The sequence below is a fragment of the Chlorocebus sabaeus genome, chromosome 26 (assembly GCF_047675955.1).
Source record: "Chlorocebus sabaeus isolate Y175 chromosome 26, mChlSab1.0.hap1, whole genome shotgun sequence".
Taxonomy (NCBI): domain Eukaryota; kingdom Metazoa; phylum Chordata; class Mammalia; order Primates; family Cercopithecidae; genus Chlorocebus; species Chlorocebus sabaeus.
The window spans coordinates 9802577-9820222 of record NC_132929.1 but is presented as its reverse complement, the minus strand read 5'-3'; the positions used below and the strand labels follow the sequence as shown (position 1 = coordinate 9820222).

The window sequence follows — 17646 nt, the reverse complement described above, 5'->3', positions numbered from 1 at the left end:
ATTTGATAGTTTTCTTTTAATGAATATTCTGTGGGCAAAGTGCCTCTTTTTTTTTTTTTTTTTTTTTTTTTTTTTTTTTTTTTTGAGACAGTGTCTCACTCTATTGCCCAGGCTGGAGGGCAGTGGTACAGTCTTGGCTCACTGCAACCTCTGCCTCCTGGGTTCAAGCGATTCTCGTGCTTCAGCCACCTAAGTAGCTGGGATTACAGGCACATGCCACCACATCTGGCTAATTTTTGTATTTTTTGTGGAGACAAGGTTTTGCCACGTTTCCCAGGTTGGTCTTGAATCCCTGAGCTCAAGTGATCTGGCCGCTTCAGCTTCGCGAGTAACTGGGACCACAGGTGTGTGATACCGTGCCCTGATCATTTTTTTTTTTTTTTTTTTTTTTTTTGTGTAGAGACAGAGTCTCCCTATGTTGCCCAGTCTGGTCTCAGACTCCTGGGCCCACTCCTCCTGCTTCAGCCTCCCAAAGTGTTGGGATTACAGGTGTGAGCCACTGTGCCTGGTCCCTTTCTAGTTTTCTGTCACAAATAATGAATATTGATTGCTGTCTCTCTAACCACAAGAAAATAGATTTTTGGGTTTTCTCTAACAGTGGTTAATGTGAAGATTTCAAATGAACTTTGTAGCTGGCTAAGATCACTTGACCATCCCTGGAGTGACTTGATTAGCCTGCTCTCTGCTGTAGTTTACTTATAATTCTTGTAGTTCCTGATCTTTTGATCCTCTTGTTTACTTCACACTTATTGATAACTTTTTTGCCTTCCTTTAATTTGCATGTGGTAAAAATATCACTTTGATGTTGGGGTAAAAGGGCTTTCCTCCTAAAAGCAGGAGAGTTCTCTAGGCAGTGTATTAGTTTTTATTGCTGCTGTGATAAATTACTACAAATGTAGTGGCTTAAAACATACAAGTTTATTATAGTTCTGGAGTTTAAGAGTCCAAAACGGGTCTCACCGGGCTAAAATCAAGGTGTCTGCCGGGCTGAGTTCCTTTCTGGAGGACCCTGCGAGCATCTGCTTCCTTTCCTTTTCAGCTTCTAGAGGCTGCCCAGTTCCTTGGCTCTTGGCCCCTTCCTCTGCCTTCAAAGCCAGAAACAGCATGCCTCGGACCTTACTTCTTTGGTCACATCTCTTTCCGTTTCTCTCCTCTTCTGCCTCCCTCTTTCGCTTTTAAGGACTCTTGTGTTAAAACCTGGACCCACCTGTGTAACCCGGCATATTCTCCCTATTTTAATGTCAGCTGATTAGCAACCTTGATTCCTATCTGCAATTTTAATTCCAATTTGCTCTGCAGTCTCACATATTCATATTCGGGGGATGAGGACATGGACATCTTTGAGGCACCTGGAATTCTGCCTATCACAGGTAGAAGTTGATATCTTTAATAAAGCAGTAAAAAAAGTACAAGTGAACTTTGGTTTGAAAATTTTTGGAGTTCTTATCTTTCAGCCTGTATTTTTCTGGAGGAGTCATGCCCTGTGTTTCTCAACCTTTTAAACCCATGTCTTCTTTTGAAAAACAAGAATCGCATTCTATGGTCAGTAATAAACATATTCATTTTCCCCCCTAAAATATTCACATAACAGCCCCCCAACCCTCCGCCCAAGTGTCTGAACTAAATAAGGTTTATCACACCTGTATTTAGCCTACAACTGGACCATCATTTTTGACTTATGGATTCTTTTAAGCTCTGGGATATAGCATTCACACTTTTATTCAGACTTAAAATCTGTGTAATATTTGCTTTATTTTTATCACCAAACCCACTTCCCCCATAATAGTGATTATTTCTATTGTTATCGTGAACTTATTTAAAGAGGCAACAAATATTTTCTGGATGTGCCCATATACTTAAGAGTTAGGTAGAGTGCAGCTGGTGCTCGTTCAGCAAAAGTAAAAGGCCCAGCCTCTCAATTGTGTACTTGACTAGAAGCTAATTTTTGTCTCATTGTTGTAACAGCTGAAGCAACTCATAGCAGTAGGATAAGATGATTGATTTTATAAGGTCTGTGGTTTCAGAGCATGTATCTCGCAGGGCGCACACACTCTCTCCATATATATAAAATATATATATTTATTAAGCTTTACAGACTTTTAAGAACATTTTTAGATTGACAAAAAAATTGAGAGACTAGTCTAGAAAGTTCCCAATTACTCTGTACCCAGTTTTCCTTGTTATTAGCATCTCACATTAGTATGCCACATGTGTTACAATTAATGAACCAATATCGATAGATGATTATTAAATAAAGTCCATACTTTATTCAGGTTTCCTTAGACGTTACCTAACGTCCATCGTTTCTCTCTTTCGGGATCAAAGTATACTACATTACATGTAGTTGTCACGTCTCTCAGACTTTCCTTGTTTTTGGTGACCTTGATGTTTTGAGGAGTACTGGTCAGGTGTATTGTAGGATGCGCCTCCATCCACACACTGTCAACATGCGTTATTGCTGTTGATGTAAACCTTGATCACCTGCATGAAGTAGTTATCTGTCAGGTTTCTGCACTGTGAAGTTACTTGTTGCCTGCACCCTGCCCTGCTTTCTGCGTGGCACCCTTTGGAAAGAAGTCACTGGGTAGCACCTTCCTTGAGGGTAGAGTGTCTATATATAAATTATTTGGAATTCTATATGGGAGATTTGTCTACCTCATTTATGTATTTACTCCACCATTTTTACTAGTATGGACTCATGGATATTTATTTCATACTGTGTGCTCCAACCCAATGCTACTTTTTGTTATTGCTCCAGTTCATTCCAGCTTTGGCCATTGGGAGCGCCTTCAGTTGGCTCCTGTGCTCCTTTGACATACCTTCATTAAAGTGTGTGTGTGTGTGTTTGGAGAGGTATGAGGACATACATAAAAATAAGATTAGCTGAGCATGGTGGTGCATGCCTGTAATCCCAGCTACCTGGGAGGCTGAGGCAGGAGGATTGCTTGAGCCCAGGAGTGTGAGGCTGCAGTGAGAGATGACTGTGCCACTGTACTCCAGCCTGGGTGACAGAGCAAGATCCTGTCTCTAAGATAAATAAATGCATGCATACATTTGTGATTTCACTTTGTATTGATTTCTCTTTGATCTGTTAGAACTGAGGATGAAGTAGATTTCAACATTAGGCTTTGCTCTGAATTTGAAAGTCATTTTTTTTTTGGTTGAGATCGAGGATGAGGAAGATGGTCAGATTAAACCTTGCCTGTTTTGTGTCTCTGTAGATCTGCCTTCCCATTGCATTTAGAATAAAACCCAAATTCCTTACCAGGCCGTATAAGGCCCTTCATGATCTGAGTCCTGCTTGTCTCTTAGACCTTCTCTCCTTCCTCCTCCTTCAGACCAGTGTATCTGTAATACCGGCTTTGTTTCTGACCCTTCAGTGTGGCAGGATTGTTCCCTCCTGAGGGTCTGAGAACCTGCTGCCAGGAACGTTCTGCGTTTCTACCCCTAGACCTTGGCGTGGCTTGCTTCCTTCTTCCTTCTAGTTCTCTGCTGAAATATTAGTTGGCAGAGGTTTCTTTTCTGTTTTCTTTTCCTTTCTTTTTTTTTTGAGAGGGGGTCTTGATCTGTCACCCAGCCTGGAGTGATCTCGGCTCACTGTAACCTCTGCCTCCCAGGCTGAAGCAATCCTCCCACCTCGGCCTCCCGAGCGGCTGGGACCACAGGTGCGCACCAGCCCTCCTGGCTAATTGTTTTGTGTTTTTGTAGAGACGGGGTTTGGCCATGTTGCCCAGGCTGCTGAGCTCAGGAGATCTGCCCACCTCGGCCTCTCAAAATGCTGGGATTATAGGTGTAAGCCACCGTGCCTGGCCTTCAGAGGTTTCTTCACAGAGGTTGCCCCCATCGCTCTTCATCTCTCTCTACTTTATTTTGATACCATTTGTCACTACCTGAAGTTACTGTGTCTTATGTATTTACACCAGCATTATAAAGTATTCATTTTTTGTTGTTTGACTCCTCTGGTGAAATGCAAACTTCATGGCTGCTTGGACTCGGTCTTTTTCACTGCTATATTCCATGCACATTGACTAATGCCTGGCATAGTATCAGCTCTCCGTAGATATTTGCTATGTAATGGAATAATGGATTTTCTGTTTAAGCAAGGGATTACTTCCAATATTCTGGAAACATTCACATTGATTTTCTGGTAGCAGGTTTTATGCTTTTCCTGTTACAATTAAAACCAGTGAAGGGAAAAGGGGTTTAGCTTCATCTGAAATCAAATCCACTCTCTGGGCTCGTCTCTGGTTAGAGTCCTCTATTTTGCCATCAATAAAAAAAAAAAGCCAGAATGAGTTTAAATTTCCCTGGCCAAAAAAGTGGCATCTGTCAGAATTTCTAACATGTGTTTTCTTTCTTTGATGCCCTTCACAGCCTGAAGGTGTATAGATTAGGTCTGTTTAGTTGCTAGCAGCACACAGTAAGCAGCTGTTTACACTTAATATTTAACTGCCCACCTGGCCTTTGAAGCCTGGCGTGATTGAAGGGATGGCAAGCGACAGAGCCTTACAGAGTAGGGGCAAGAACAGGACAGTGTTCCAGAGGTCCGAGAGCTTTTTTGTTTTCTTCCATCTTTTGTTAGAGTCTGAAATAAATGGTGACACCTAAGAGGAGGTTAAGAAATTGTGCACCAAATCTCAGGTTTTACAAGAATGAATGACCAGGCTGTCTCTACCCTGACAGCATCATCGAGAGGAAGGTGAGAGGTGGGCTGGGCCTGAGCTCTGGTGTGTATCGGCTATCATTATGTGATGCGGCCAAGAGAGATGCTGCTGCAACAACTATTACTAAGATGACTAGGGAGCACTTGGCCAAGATGAGGTTAGTCCACTGCAGCCTATTTCTCTTGCTGATGGCAGCCAAACTCAGTGGGCAGATTACCTGAGGACTCAGAAAAGTAAAGAAAAGCTGGCAGACCATGAAGTGGAAGCCTGGAGAAGCAACCTGAATGGGGGATGAGAGGGGTAAGTTTCTCATTGTTCTTTTCCTTTTTTTTTTTTTTTGAGACCGAGTCTCGCTCTGTCGCCAGGCTGGAGTGCAGTGGCGCGATCTCGGTTCACTGCAACCTCCTCCTGGATTCAAGCAATTCTGCCTCATCCTCCTGAGAAGCTGGGATTACAGGCGCATGCCACCACGCCAGTCTAATTTTTGTATATTTAGTAGAGACGGGGTTTCACCATGTTGGCCAGGCTGGTCTTGAACTCCTGGCCTCGTGATCCACCCGCCTTGGCCTCCCAAAGTGCTGGCATGAGCCACCTGCCCGGCCTCATTGCTCTTTTCTATCTGGCTTTGAGCCAAAGGCAAGCTTTCAGCAGAGCTGCAGTGGTGGTACAGAGGTAGCAAAAATCCAAGAGAAATCTCATCCTTCTGGCCAGAAGATCAGGAAAATGGAAGCTGGAGAGTGGGGGCGGGGAATGCCTTCCTTTTTGAATCACAGTGGGCAGAATCCTTGGAGTCTTTAAATTTCTGTGAAGCAGAGAAATAATCTCATACTTATGCAAAAGGTGTAAGGCACCCATAATGTTAGCATTGCTAACTCCAAGGGAATTTTACCAGCATGCAGATGTTCAGGCTTTGCATGTCTGGCTGTGGCCCAGCCTCAGAGTTTGTGTACCCTTCCTGCTGCATAATCCTGATCCTGGGATTTGCATTTTGTTCTGATGGATGGGGAGCTTTGAGAAAATCCACCTTTCTCTAATACAAGGTAAAAGCTTTCTCCCTTCTGCAGGCGCCTTTGCTGCCCTTTCTTTTAATTAAATATTTTTTCCTCCCTAATGTTGGGAGAGCTTCCTAAAGGTCACAATTGAAAAGAGCTGCAGAAGGGAGATGCAGATTATAGTAGTATTCTGTCTTGTCATGGGAGAAATTGTGAATCGTTCTGCCTCTGAAAAATGTTTTTTCTTGTTTCTCCATTCTAGTTAAAATTGTTGGGATTGGAAGGAAGGAATTTTTGCTAACATGTGGCCATGATGCCATTTATTTGATGGCTGAGGAGCAATAGAAAGCAGTTCAGCTAGAGGGCATGCCAGCCAAACACCTTTCAAATGTCATGCATTGTGTGGAGTAGGTTTTAAGTATAATACATGCACTTGTCTTTATTGCAAACAATGCCGTCTTATTACTTTAGGAATGCTGCTTACACAAGTGCTGTGAGTGCTCACTGCTTTTTCATGTTAATGTTGTCATGTGGAAGTGCTCTTATTTTATATTTATTTTTGAGATGGAGTCTTGCTCCGTCCACCCAGGCCTCCTGGAGTGCAGTGGTGCAACCTCGGCTCACTGCAACCTCCACCTCCTGGGTTCACGTGATTATCCTGCCTCAGCCTCCCCAGTAGCTGGGATTACAGGCACCTGCCACCATCTCCAGTTAAGTTTTGTATTTTTAGTAGAGACAGGGTTTCACCATTTTGGCCAGGCTGGTCTCGAACACCTGACCTCAAATGATCTGCCTGCCTTGGCCTCCCAAAGTGCTGGGATTACAGGCATGAACCACCTTACCCGGCCATGTGTAAGTGCTCTTAGACATACAGAGAATAAGTCAGGCGCAGTGGTTCACCTGAGGTTGGGAGTTCCAGACCAGCCTAACCAACACGGAGAAACCCCGTATCTACTAAAACTACAAAATTAGCTAGGTGTGGTGATGCATTCCTGTAATCCCAGCTATTTGGGAGGCTGAGGCAGGAGAATTGCTTGAACCTGGGAAGGGAAGGTTGCAGTGAGCCAAGATGGTGCCACTGCACTCCAGCCTTGGCAACAAGAGCGAAACTCCGTCTCAAAAAAAAAAAAAAAGAAAAAGAAAGATACAGAAAATATTTTTTATCTGAATGTGGTGGTCTGTGCCTGTAGTCTCAGCTACTTGATAGGCTAAGGCAGGGCGCCAGAGCAAGACTCCATCTCTAGAAAAAGAAAAAGATGCAATTTTTTAATAGAAAAATTCACCCAGGCCAGAAATGAGAAAAGATAGGCATTATAGACTCTTCATCAGGGAAGAACTGAAGAGGAGAATAAATTGAAAAGAGGAGCTTCAGTGCTCACTTTGGCAGCATATATACTAAAATTGGAACGATACAGAGAAGACTGGCATGGCCCCTTCGCAAGTATGACATGCAAATTTGTGAAGCGTTCCGTATTTTTTCCGCATGTTCTCCCTCATAGGTGGGAACTGAACAATGAGAACACTTGGACACAGGGTGGGGAACATCACACACCGGGGCCTGTTGTGGGGTGGGGGGTGGGGGAGGGATAGCATTAGTAGATATACCTAATGTAAATGATGAGTTAATGGGTGCAGCACACCAGCATGGCACATGTATACATATGTAACAAACCTGCACGTTGTGTACATGTACCCTGGAACTTAAAGTATAATAATAATAAAGGAGCTTCAGATGCTGGAAAGCTAGAGGAACATATGTGAAATCATTTTCTGTCGGGTAAAATGTATATGCAGAAAAAGACTTTTCAGATGATTGGGCCAGTGATTATTCCTCACCATTTGGTCAGTGTGTGCATATAGACTGTCTCCACACAGGGTAGGTGCTTAAAAGGAAAAGAATTTTGGTAGGTCCATGTGTTTGTTAATACAAAATGGCAAATCGAACAGCTTTTACTGGTTAGGGCTGAAGTTTGGTCCTTTTCTAAAAAAACAAGTAAAAAGTTATGTGAAGGTTATATCTTGTGCCTTATGAAATTTGGCCTAATTCATGAAACTTACAACTTTTCATGACAAGGAGAGTAAGGTCGTAATTTAGTCAAGGGGCTTGAATGATGTGATATGAGGTGCTTTTATGAAGGTATCCACAGCTTTATGAAGTTCCAGCTGCCCATCATTAGTACTCAGAGCAAGTACTCATGAAAGAGCAGTGAGAACTGAAATGCATTTCAGAGTTGTGAGGTGGTGTGAGAAGAGGGGATGTTCTCTGCCAGATGATGGCAGTAGCCCTTTAGTTAACAAGGACGCCTAGAGGCTTAAACCAGATGATCTACATGCTTTAAGAGAAATAGTATTGTTTCCACCAAATTTCTAATTTGCCTCCTTGGATTTATGTTGTGGAGCAAACTTGTAAAGGCATCAGTAAGAAAGTTCTAAAAGCTGAAAAGAACACTACGCTTTTAAAACCTCTATTTCGAGGCATGGAAAAGGTGTTTAAAAAATCAAGACGTTTTTGAACTTGTTGTATGCATTAAAGTGTAATTGCAGACAAAAGAACTGCTTAAGACTTTGCAATTCTATTTTTCTAAGTTTTGCTACAATAAATAGTCATGTATTGCTTAATGGGGATATAGTCTGAGAAACATGTCGTTAGGTGATTTGTCATTGTGCAATACCATAGAGGGTACTTACATAAACCTAGATGGTGTAGCCTAGTGTATACCCAGGCTGTATGGTATAACCGGTTGTCCTAGGCTACAAACCTGTGCAGCATGTTATGGTACTGGGTACTGTAGACCGTTGTAACACAATGGTGAGTATTGTGTGTCTAAACATAGAAAAGGTACAGTAAACTTACTGTGTATAGGATGAGAAATGGTACACCTGTATAGGGTGCTTTCCATGAATGGAGCTTGCAGGACTGGAAGTTGCTCTGAGTGAGTGAGTGAGTGAGTGAGTGAGTGGTGAGTGAATATGAAGGCCTAGGACATTACTGTACACTATTGTAGACTTTATAAACACTGTATACTTAGGCTACACTAAACTTATAAACTTTTTTTTTAATAATTAGCCCTAGTTTATTGTAGTGTTCTTACTTTATAAACTTTTAAATATTTTTACCTTTTTGACTCTTGTAATAACACTTAGCTTAATAAATTCCGGACACAATATCACTGTCTTCCACCTCTACATCTTGTACCACTGGAAGGTCATTAGGGCCAGCAAAATGCCTGGAGCTGTCATCTCCTATGTAACAATGCCTTCTTTTGGAATACCTCCTGAAGGACCTGCTTGAAGCTTACAATTAGCTTTTTAAAAAGTAAGTAGAATGACTATACTCTAAAATAATGGTAAAAAGTACAATATAGTAAATAAATCAGTAACCATTTAGTATCATTATCAAGTATGTACTGTACATAATTGTATGTGCTAGACTTTTATATGACTGGTAATGTAGTAGGTTTGTTTACACCAGTATCGCCACAAACATGTGGATAATGCCTTGCACTATGACATTATTTTCAGCTTCATTATGACCTTATGGGACCACTGTTGTAAATGTGGTCCATTGTTGACCAAAATGGTATGTGGTGCATTATTTAGTTGCTAGACAATGGAGTTTTTAATCATTTTAGAACCTTAGGCTTACTGGCCGGGCGCAGTGGCTCACGCGTGTAATCCCAGCACTTTGGGAGGCTGAGGTGGGTGGATCACTTGAGGTCAGGAGTTCGAGACCTGCCTGGCCAACATGGTGAAATGCTGTCTCTTCTAAAAATACAAAAATTAGCTGGGTGTGGTGGCATGCACCTGTAGTCTCAGCTACTCGAGAGACTGAGGCAGGAGAATTGCTTGAACTGGGAGATGGAGGTTGCAATAAGCTGATCGCACTACTCTACTCTAGCCTGGATGACGTAGCAAGACCCTGTCTCAAAAAAAACCCAAAAAACCAAAAAACCAAAAAACCTTACTGATATCACTTATCTTGGTTAATTGGCATCTTACGAGAATTGATAGTTACATGGTGATAGGGACATTACCTGAAAAATCTTAAGTGGTTGATATCTTCTCTCTTGAAGTGTTATTCTTAGGTGAATCTGCTTAACTTTATTGGAATGGGGATGAGGTCTCCACGCTGTTTAAAATGGTGTGGTGGTTGCTTTGCTTTGTTTTGTTTTGTATGAGAGCTCAGTTCTAGGCTTTTGGATGAATTGTTAATAGGTGAACAGAGTGAGTGGATTTGAGACAGGTGGTTGGGTTCATTGTAGGTGAGAAGCTTTGTCAAATGATACGTTTTTTTCTTTTTTTTTCCCCTTGAGACAGCGTCTCATTCTGTCATCCAGGAATGCAGTGGCACAATCACAGCTCATTACAGCCTCGACCACCTTGGGCTGAGGTGGTCCTCCCACCTCAGCCTCCTGAGGACCTTGGACTACAGGGATGTGCCACCACGCCCGGCTAATTTTTGGTACTTTTTTGTAGAGATGGGGTTTTGCCATGTTGCCCAGGCTGATCTTGAATTCCTGGGCTCTAGTAATCCACCCACCTTGGCCTCCCAAAGTGCTGCAATTACAGGTGTGCGCCACCACACGTGGTTGGCAAATGATATTTTAGTGAACCCGAATTATTTAGAAGGTAGTGGTCTGGAACTCTGAATGTGAAGAGAAAACAAACCTTTTGTTTTTGACAAAACAGTTACGCTGGTTTACAATGGACCAATATGTTTCTGACTACATACTCCATAGCATACAAGCAGGTAGAGACACTTGGGTTTAGTTAGTGGAGAAAAGTTTGTTGACTGGATCAAAAATTCCTGTTGGTAATATTTTAAAAAGATTCGGGTTACATTTTGTAGCCCAGGAGATACATATTGCTGAGATACTTTTGACTGAAGTGTGGCGTGAAGGGAAAGGGGGAAATTTGTAAGAATGAAGAGTCGTGTGGCCACATGCAGAGTATCAAGTACCAGGAAGTAGATAATTGACCAGGTGAGATGGAGAGGTCAGGACCGATACGAGCCTAACTCGGTGTCTATTAGTATTGTAAGTTTACTACATAATAAGATTTTTTAAAGTCTGTGGTTTTGTTGATCTGATAGTACTATGCACTTCATTCTAATGCAGTACGCAGGACAGATAAATTGCTTTCCAGTTTTTGTTTTGTTTTGTTTTTGTTTTTTGAGATGGAGTTTTGCTCTTGTTGCCCAGGCTGGAGTACAATGGCATAATCTCGACTCACCGCAACCTCTGCCTCCTGGGTTCTGAGTAGCTGGAATTATAGGTACGCACCACCATGCCCAGCTAATTTTGTATTTTTAGTAGAGACGGGGTTTCTCCATGTTGGCCAGGCTGGTCTCGAACTCCCGACCTCGGGCTATCCGCCCGCCTTGGCGTCCCAAAGTGCTGGGATTACAGGCATGAGCCACCGCGCCCAGTCGCTTTCCAGTTTTATGTCCACATGATGGTTACTGTTCAGATCTGAGGGTGTATTGTTTGAAGGAAAGTTAGAGTGCATCTAAGGAGCCAGGAATGTACTGTCTCCAATTCTTGATTCTGCTAACGAATGGTAATTACTCTTTCATGCCGCTCATTTTTATCATTTTATCTCTGAAATAAAATAACACCTATGAGAAAGATATAAGGGCCGGGAGAAGGAAAGGGATAGAGTGAAGATCCCTTTGCGACGTGTCACTGAGCATTAGCTTTGTGGGCTGGTTTACCTTTTTCTCTGTCAGAGTCTCTCTACCCACTTTTTCCCTCGTGTATTGCCGTTTCTGTGCAAGATTGAGAGTTGACAACTGTTACTTTTTTATTCTTAGCTCCTAAAGACCAAGGGTGGAATTTTTAGTTAATTTCCCCCATTATCCTTAAGCAGTGAGATTGTATTCTAATAAAACATTTTTGAATATTTTGTGGAATTTTTAGAAAGGTGCTCCTTTGTTATCTTTTTCCGCACGCTAACAGCTTTGAGTGGGATTTGACTGCGATCCTTTGTTGTTGCTCGTCTTCGTGCAAAGTCAGTTTTCCCAGCTTTTAGAAGGGAGACACCCTGTTAAGGGCAGCTTTTCAGATGTCAGGACTCGAGAGTGCCAGAAGTCTTCTGTTGTCTGGAAGTGTTTAAAAAGATGGTCCCTGCTTCTCAGATCCAGCGCCCCTCACCCGCTCTATCTGACCCTTCCTTTCCCTTTATCTTCTATTATTCCTCTTCTGCTCAATTTGAATTCTGCCCCCAGGAGTTTCTCTTCAGAGTGGAGTTTTGTCTGGCAAAAGAGCTTGGGCCAGTTAGTTTTGAGAGGTGAAGAGGCCACATTCTCAGTTCCCTCAGCCTTAGCTGCAAATTCCTCGAAGTCACCAGCTATTGGAGTAGACCCGACAGACTTAGCGGCTGTTCCCAGATGGGCCCGCTGAACTTTCCAGTTGGGTGCCTGTTGTTTGTTTGGGGATGCCCAGGTCTGTCAGATGCTGCACTGATCCCCTCTGCTTCCTCTCACAGACACTGGTACCTACCTTGCAGGTCTTGTAACTCTTGGTGATTTGTACCTGCTCATATTTGGGACTTTATGGAAATACTTTGTCACCTAGGCTTTTGTGGCTGTTTCCTGTGGATTTTTCATTTTGCTATCCTAGTTGCTCTGTGTATTTTTTATCAGGGGAACTGGGAAAGCCATACTGCTGCTGCTGCCATCTTCCCAGAATCTTCAAACACATTCTTTTTTTCCTTTTCTTTTTTTTTTTTTTTGAGACGGAGTTTCTCTCTTGTTGCTTAAGCTGGAGTGTAATGGCACGATCTTGATTCACTGTAATCTCTGCCTCCCGGGTTCAAGCAATTCTCCTGCCTCAGCCTCCCAAGTAGCTGGGATTTCAGGTGCGTGCCACCACGCCCGGCTACTTTTTCATACTTTTAGTAGAGATGGGGTTTCGCCATGTTGGCCAGGCTGGTCTCAAACTCCTGATCTCAGGTGATCCGCCCGTGTTGGCCTCCCAGAGTGCTGGGATCACAGGCGTGAGCCACCGTGCCCAGCTAAATGTGTTTTTCTTTTTTCAGATTTCCCATTGTTGATTTCCCTGGGTTTTGCTTTGAACAGCTGTTACTCTTGGTTAGAGGCACGTTCTTTGCTAATAGGAAGGCAGGGGATAATGAGAGTTCCCTCTGTTCCGCCAGCAGGCGGAAGACAGCAGCCGTTCCTTCAGTAGGCTCATCTCAGGCCGTGAGTCTCCATCTTCAGCAGGACTGTTTCTCGCTCCGGGATCCTCGTACATACTGTTCCCTCAGCCCGTGATGTCATCCTCCTGCTTCCCACTGGCTCACAAGCCTGGTCCTGAAGATGTCCCCCATCCCCCCTTCTCCCCCTTTGGTGGTGCTTTTTCTGTGCTTCCGTAACATCTTGTGAATGTTTTATAGTAGCTGATATCACACTATATATGTTTACTTCTGCATGTTTCCCACAGCACTGTGAGTTCTTGAGGCTGGGGCCCTTGGCTTACTGGTCTTTGTGTTCCCAATGCCTGATCCAGTGCTGGGACTCAGTGACTACTCAGGAAACACTGTTAAATGGATGTCGGCAAGTTAGTGGTGCAAGGAGCAAAAGTAGCTCTCTGTGGACACATTGCAGGACAGACAAATGTAAAAATAAGAGCCACTTAGAGTCGTACTTAAAGAAATGAGTTTGTCCTGGGAAGGGACTATACTATTTTTATTTTCATTTAATTTAAAAAATTTGGCCAGGCACAGTGGCTCACACTTGTAATCCTAGCACTTGGGGAGGTCAAGGCAGATGGATCACTTGAGGTCAGGAGTTTGAGACCAGCCTGGCCAACATGGCAAAACCCCACCTCTACTAAAAGTACAAATATTAGCTGGGCGTGGTGGCGGGCGCCTGTAATCCCAGCTACTCAGGAGGCTGAGACATGAGAATCGCTTGAACTCAGGAGGTGGAAGTTGCAGTCAGCCAAGATTGCGCCATTGCACTCTAGCCAGGGCACAGAGTGAGACTCTGTCTCAAAAAAAAAAAAAAAAAAAAAAAAGGTGTGGTAGAGAGGAGGAGTCACTGGTCAAGTCCTTAGTATGCTACATTTATTTTGATTATAACCATTAAAAAGGTGGTGGGGAATTTAGGAAATTTAAAACAGACCATGACAATGATTAAGAAAGTGGAAATTTGTGCTTATACAGGAAAAACCAATGGTTAACTCAGGTGAAGAGTAAACATAACCCCAGAACCTAGCCGTAGGACAGGCTGGTGCACTGTGATTTCTGCATGTTCTTGCTTGAGGGCAGAGACTTGACCTCTCTAGGTTCCTTCTAGTTCAGTAATGCTTTACTTGTTAATTAAGTTCTCTTCCTCTGGTGACTTGAGGGCTTGGAAATATCTTCAAGTGGGCCAGAAGACAGCTATTTAATGGTCTGATTTTTCTGGAAAGTGATATGTGATGACATTAAAACCTGAGTAACTAAGGAAACCAGACTTGCGCTGGTAGACACGAGAGCTGAAAATTTAACTGAGACAGAGACAAAAGAAAATCTGGCCATTTGCAGCATTAAGCATATGCAGTGAAATCCCAGCAAAAATGGAACAGAGAGGCAGATGTACCTGAAGCATCCCTTTCCCCCTTCAGAAAAACAGTAAATGGTCAGTGGCAATGGTTGAGGTGAACACATTTTGCACACTAAGGTCACCCAGAAATGCTCAGGGTCTTTATATAAAGACATTTTTTATAAAGATGAGCTTTAATCATGTGATTTAACAAAGGACATTTTTTACCGATAGGCCTTCTAGTTGTGTCACTACTTATTGTGTGTGTCTGTGGATTAAATAGATTGGCAAAGCAAAAAGGTATCTTTTCTCTAAGATCATAACCACGCCAAGAAGCACATTGTCTTTGTATAGGACCATTTAATGCCTTCTTTACTAGAAAAGTTGTTGATGGTAATCTAGCTCATAGACTTTACCTGGGAGTTGGGACTTGCAAAATGGCTTCATTTGGTAGTTTCCAAACCTTGTTAAAAAGCTGAAAAAGTCCCACGTTCTTATAAGAAGCTCATTTTTTAAAGCAGATAAAATGAAACTGATTCTATTGCCATTTCCCCCTTCCTTTCTTAGGTCCTCCCTAAAAGGACCTCCCCAAAGTGTAGTTTAAAATCACTAATTAGTCCAATAAAAGTTACTCCAGTCTAATTTCCCAAATTATCCTTAAGTCACTGAAGCATAGAACTCGCAAGGTCTTGATTTTAAGAAATCCCATAGTCTGTCCCTGGTGTGGGCTGCCTGCAGATGCTAATGACCTTCCTGTGCCTTCCAGTTTTAGCCAGCTTTGAAGCAAGATGACACACGTGAGAAAGATATAAGGACTTGGGGAAAGAGAGAGATGGAATGAGACGAGTCATTGGACGGCTGCACTGAGGGTTGAGTTCCCATTTTCTTGGTCCTGGGATGCCTCTGCTCCCTTCCTCTCTGCTTTTTCCTTATACTGACCACAAGGAAGGACAGCTCTATATACTTCTCTTGCTAGAGAAACAGTTGAATTTGACTATCATGTGTATCATTTTATTCCCATTCTTAATGGCCACAGTGTTTTGGAGCCCAAATATTTATTATTAGGTGCATTGTTCTGGGATCAAGAAATTCATATATATGCCATATACTGCATTTATTCATTTTTTCAAATATGATGTATATCTTATTTAATATACAATGTATATTTTATTTAATACACAAAGACAAATGGGAACGTCCTTTTTTTTGTATATCCATATCCTTTTTAATTCAGTCTTTTATTGAAATTTCACTTCTTGAAAGAACTGTTTTTGCTAGCGTAGTTCCCCCTGCCTTTTTTTCCTTTTTCATATAGGGCTAGTAAACAAAGTTTTTTTGAGACAGAGTCTTGCTCTGTCACCCAGGCTGGAGTGCAGTGGCGTGATCATAGCTCACGGCAGCCTTGAGCTCTTGGGCTCAAGTAATCCTCCGGCTTAGGCCTCCCGAAGTGTGGGGATTATAGGGATGAGCCACAATGCCCGGCCCTAGCACACTTTTCAGATATCGAAAACTGTCATTGAATTCTTTAATTATGATGGTTTATGAATTTTTCTATTGTTAAAAAGATAATGTTTTTTAATAGTGAAAAAAGCAGTGTTAAGTTATTGCCTATGGGCCAAATGATTATATAAGATAAAAATGACCTTAATAGGGTTACAAATATAAAAGCTGACAATTGACTATTAATCAGTGATATATTTTAAAGCTCAATAACATTAAACATTTTGAAATAGGCTGAATTAATATTATTTTTCAATTATACACATTGTAAAATTTTAATTGAGCACATTTGACGTTGTTAATCACTGCGATTAGTTTTTGGTGACTTTTTGTTGGAGGGTTTCCTTAAATGTGTTCTTTCTCATTTCTATTCTACCTGCTCCCTTCTATGATATAATTTACCTTTTGTGAGGAACATAGGAGGTGGGTGAAAAACGTGTGAATGTTTTTGAACTCCTTATTAGCTTCAAAACAGGAAAGCCTTTTCTAGACCTTTTTGCTCCAGAAGAAAGTAGAACCAGGGACCTGCAAAAACTAGGTTCTTATACATAAAAGGCTTTAAATAAGCTCTGTTGTCTGCTTGTTATATGTTATTAGTGTTAATAACTTCTGAAATTTTACTGGCTTATCTGAAGGCTCTTGGTGATAGAGATCATCTTTAAATATTCTCTTGGCAACCTCTTTTATTTATGTATGTATTTTTGGTAAGAAAAGGTAGAAGGATATTTAATGAATAAGGTTGCCCAAATACACTGTTCATAGGTGGGCCAGTTAAATGAAGCAGATTATGAATTAATGTAAATTACTGTTTCTTGATTGTAAGTTAAAGAGGATGGCAGCTTCAGTAAGTCTTTTTATTAGTTCTGTTAAGCATATGGTTCTTTTGTCTAGTTGGTCTAATCCATTGTTAAAGGTAGGGTCGTGAAGTTTCTAACTATTATTGTTAAACTTTCTATTCTCCCTTCAATTCTGTCAGTTTTTGCTTCATACATTGTGGAGCTTTGTTCCTAGGAGCATATGTTTATATGTTCATAATCGTTATGTTTCTTTTTTTTCTTTTAAGCGACAGGGTTTCACTCCATTGCCCAGGCTGGAGTACAGTGGCATGATCATAGCTCACTGTAACTTCAAACTCTTGGGCTCAAGTGCTAGGACTACAGCTTCGTGCCACCACGCCCAGCTAATTTTTTATTTTTATTTTTGTAGCAATGCTCTCTATGTTGCCCAGGCTGATCTCAAACTCTCTGGCCTCAAGTGATCCTCCCTACCTCGGCCTCCCAAAGCACTGGGATTACAGGCAGGAACCACTGTACCCAGCCCAATTGTTATATCTTTTTAATTGACCTTTTTATTATTATGTAACAGCCTTCTTGGTCTTTATAATGATTTTTGTTTTAAAGTCTATTTTGTCTGATATTTATGTAGTCATGCTAGCTCTTTACTATTTGCATAGAATTTTTTTTTATCCTTTTTCTTTCTTTTACTGCTACTTGTATCTTTGAATTCTAAAGTGAATCTCCTGTAGACAGCTATAGTTGGATATTGGTTTTTTTAAAAATCTATATGTTATAGGCCCAGCAATACAGTTATACACATGTTGTTTTATACAATTGCTTTTAAAATCGGTAAAGGGAAGAGAGAAGAAATAGGCATTTATGTGATATTTCATAGTTACATAATTACAGGTGCTCTTTGTTTTTTTCACGTGGATTTGAATTGCTGTTTAGGACCACTTGTTTTAGCTTGAAGAACTTTATGTTAGTGTATCTTGTAAGGTGGGCCTGTTATCGCAAATTTTCTTACTTTTTGTTTATCTGGGAATGTCTTTTTTTCATCCTCATTTTTGAAAGATAACTTTTCTGCAGGTAGGATTCTTGGCTGACAGTTTTTTTCCTAGGAACACTTTGAATATGTTATATTATTGCCTTCTGGCTTCTGTTGATTCTGATGAGAAGTTAGCCAT

The 17646-nt window shown here is 41.6% G+C and overlaps 1 protein-coding gene and 1 non-coding gene across 2 annotated transcripts in view; both read left to right on the top strand.

Moving 5' to 3' along the window:
* The window catches only part of AVEN (apoptosis and caspase activation inhibitor), a 182914-nt gene that overhangs the window by 12089 nt on the left and 153179 nt on the right, over positions 1-17646 (top strand). The gene's annotated exons all lie outside the window — the stretch shown is intronic.
* On the top strand, positions 7028-7134 carry LOC119628272 (U6 spliceosomal RNA). The gene has a single exon (XR_005244561.1). It is a non-coding gene; the product is annotated as a U6 spliceosomal RNA (small nuclear RNA).